Here is a 4,086-nt window from a genome sequence, read left to right as displayed (position 1 = left end):
CATGGCTCCTGGATCTCCTGTGCATGCTGAGGGCTGGTGTCAGATCTCAGGGGCTTTGAGATCTTTTCTGGAAATCCACAAATGGGCCAATCTGTGTTGAATGCCCGTTGCTGCTTGGTGTCCTGCTCACTAAGCAATGGCTCCCCCAGGATGGGGGTTTGTGGAGCCCCCAGTTGGCTCTGCAGATGCTTCTGTCAGATGTTGAAGTCTGAACCATACTCTGACATCTGGTCCAGACCTATGTTCTGCTCTCGCTGGTCTCGTCTGCTGTGGGCAGGAGGACTGGGAAGAGGCTGGGCTTGGATGGGATGAGTGGATCCTTCCCAGCTTGCAAAAGTCCCAGCTTGTGTGGCAGAGGGGCTCTGACCAAGTCACAGAGGCTTCTCTCAGGGAAAAGGAGCTGGGACTCCAGAGGGAAGAGGTGGTGGATTCCATAGGGGAATAGGAGAACTGGCTCATGGCAGATGTCAGCACACTTGGCCTGTGGGACAGAGCAGACAGGGACAGATGAGACATGGCCCTGCTGAGCAAAGGCAGGGCTTGGACACAGCCTTCCAACAGTAGTGCAATGTGGCAGTGCCTAGGCATGCGTTGCACACCCCACACCGACACAAGGACATCAACTGGGTAACGAAGGACTGAGAGGGGGAGCTGGCACTCATTTCATCTAGAACGATAACCCCTTCGTCACACACACATGTGCAGCACCTAGCACAATGGGGCCTTGAGCATGATCAGGTCTCTACTGCTATTTTAATAGAAAGATTAGCTAAGAACAATTGGTTTGGGGGAGGAAGATGTGAGCATGTGTGTGTAACCCTTGCCAGAGGATGTTGTGAAAGTCAAGACAATAAACTGTAAAAGGAACTAGATAAATTCCTCAATGGCTATGAGCTAAGGTGGGCAGGGATGGTGTCCCTAGTCTCTGTTTGTCTGAAGCTGGGAATGGGCGACAGGGGATGGATCATTTGATGATTCCCTGTTCTGGTCATTCCCTCTGCTGCACTGGCATTGGCCAGTTTTGGAAGACAGGATACTGGGCTAGATGAACCTTTGGTCTGGCCCAGTCTGGCTGTTCTTATGTTCTTACATTCTAACCCACTGGAAAACTGTCCTCTTCTAATGGCTGATACACTAGAGGCTAATAACCTGCTATTGCTCCCAGTAAGGGAGTTTCTCCAGTGGTGGAGGTCTGTGCTATGGTCCTGAAAGACCTGGGTTTGAACCCAGCTGATGACTGGTGTTTGGGGTGTATCATGTGGTGTCCCCCTCACTGCTTGTCTGCTGCCTACTCTGGGGATTAGCTCTCGAGGTCAATGCCCCTTCCAATTGTCACATGTGGTCACTGTCACTTCAACAATGACCCAGACAGTTTTTCTGTTCATTGCCCTGCCGGTCTATGCCACGCCCTTGGTGGCTGGTAGGGAAACCTTGGCCCACACTTTACACTGGGCTCCAGGCCAGGGACCCTCAACCCAGCAGTTCTGGGCTTTCCCTCCAAGCCTGGACTGCTTCCTACTACTCCTGGTTCCCCACCTTGTTCTGGGTGCACTAGCTCCAAATACTCCCCTCTCTTCCCAGGGAGCGGCTGCCCTTTCCCAGCAACAGCCCCTGTCTGTTGCCAGCTTCCTGGCTTTATAGGCCCTGCCAATTCCTGCCCAGCTGAGCCTGCTTGAAATCAATTCCCTGCTCCCTGGCTCTTCCTCCAGGTGTATCCTGTGGAGTTAATGGCCCTGCCTGGCCACCTGAGCCCCTTCCAGTGCTATGTGGGATGTATACCTCCTCACAGAGTGTCATTTGATTGCTTTTTCTTTCAAACAGAGCACGGGCAGGTGCTAGATAGTCGCCTGCTGGCAGACATTGCCGTACAGAAGGATTTGATCCTACTCACAATGCCAACTTGTAATCTCTGCATTTAATTTCTGATAATCCCTCACTTCACTTTCACTGGTCTTTCACCTTGGAAGCTAAAGCCTCTTAGTGGCTTTTTCCTGTTATTTTAGGATCCTGGAGTGTCTGGTTGTCCCTGCTCCCTCCTCTCTACATTCACTATCCCCTCCCACCCAGCCCCCAGTCTGGTGCCCCCCGGTAAGTTGCCTTACGGTATCAGAACTTCATCCAGGTGTCTAGCCACGTACTGTAGCCTCCTCTCAAAGAGCCTGAGGCTGTAAGGCAAGGGGAGCTTCTCCAGGGGCACAGGGCAGCTGTGGAACAGAGAGAGCAGATAGCTGAGTGCAGGTCCTGCCCTCAGGCCCTCTTTTACCCAGAGGTGCGGCACCAAAAGTCTCCCTGTCCCATTCTCCACTGAGGCAGCCTCCTCCTCTGCCATACCCGGGCCTTGGATGGTCTGCTTTGGGGTTAGTTGGATTGTTAGGTGAGCCTGTCTAATGCTGAGCAAGTGAGAGTGTATCCTGTTGGCAGCGTGTGTGTCATGTCCCACCCACAGAAGCGAATCAACATATAGGATAACAGCCTACTATAGCTGCCAACTAATACAGCTACCTCTTTATCTCTAAGAGAAAACATTTTCTCCCCCTCTTGGGAGGGGAGGATGGTCCAGTCCAGTCAATACCATCTACTCCCACAAAAACACACTGCCCCAGGTTAAATGAATCGTATGATGATCAAGGAAGGGAATGACCCACTGTACCAGGTGTGGGGGTGTCTTAGAGATGGCAACTTCTGCTGGGTGGGAATGAATTGCATGAGTCTAAAGGAGAAGAGTTGCTTGCCTGGTACATAGGTCGGGGCAGGGGAGGGATTACTCAGGCTACTGCCCCTGGGTGGGGATGAATTGCATGACGCTATAGGATAGGACTGACCCACTGCAGATTTATGGAGGGGGGCATTGCTTACCATGTCTCTAGGGATGCAAAAGCCTCCTCCAACTCTTCCTCATAGCACCCAAAAGCTGCCAGAAGTGAGACATAAAGGAGACATTAAGCTGCTTGGGCACCCTCTGCTTCCTAGCACTCTAGATCCCCAGATTTCACAGGCAGCCTGTGAACGGAGCCCCAGCCAGTGCCTCTGCATGACTCTGGGTCCGACTGTACCTTCGCAGGAAGAAGGTAGGCAGATGGGGGAATAGACCCTATTTCTCTGCTTTGCATGGGGCTTGAGTCTGCCACCACAGCTGTGGGGTCAGGGACTGCTTACCTTTCGATTTCTTCTTTTTCTTTCTGTGACTCCTCTTCCTCTGAGAAGCCTGTCACACACCGAGAAAGCAGCAGGGTTAGAAGAGAACTCCTCAATTAAACTGGGAGAACAATGAGCCAGAGGTGACTGCCATGTGGGGCCAGAGGGAAGTTTTTCCTTGTGGGAGAGTATTGCACTGTAAGGCATCATGGGTAGGCATTGTGCTTTCCTGTGATGCAGACAATATAGTGCACACATCACCACCCATAACAGAGGTCACTGGAACAATCCAGGGGTTGGAGAAACAGGGATTGCTGGTACCAGGAGCCTGCAGAGTTTATAAGCACTGAAGGAGAGATCCTGCAAAGTTCTCTCTCCTGCAGAGATGATAAAACACTGCAGGTTTTAGGATTGCAAGGTATTCAACTAAGCCTAGATATCATGCACGGAATTCAGACCTTGGGGGAGAAATCTGACCTCTGGACAACAGTGTTTCCTAGATACATATTTAAGGAATGCATGCTATTGGGGTTTTATCTGCATGCATTTGGGATGGCCATGCTACTTCTGAGTGGTGAAACCATGAATGGGTTATGCAAATCCTCCCAAACAAGTGCTGATATAATTCCAATATCATCCTTAAATGGCAGCTCTTTTACACCAAAAAACAACAACAACAGTTTGGCATGAGTTCAGCCCACTTGCCTGGGAGCTGCAAAGTTTCTTGAAGGTAAACTGCACTGCTTGCAGCTTAACTCTCCAGGTATTCCTTTTATAGGCTAGATCTTTCTCGCCTCGGCTCAGCCCCTGCCCTCGTCCCCCACAGTTTAGTTCCTTTATTTCCCCAGGTGTTTTCAGCTGTCTTCCTTTTTTGGGCAGGGAGGTGGTGGAGAAGAACCTAGATTAATTCCCTTTGAATCCTTAAATAGGATTTGGCTATGACAGGAATCC

This window comes from Gopherus flavomarginatus, chromosome 1, assembly GCF_025201925.1.
Source record: "Gopherus flavomarginatus isolate rGopFla2 chromosome 1, rGopFla2.mat.asm, whole genome shotgun sequence".
Taxonomy (NCBI): Eukaryota; Metazoa; Chordata; order Testudines; family Testudinidae; genus Gopherus; species Gopherus flavomarginatus.
Note: the sequence above shows the minus strand (reverse complement) of the source record.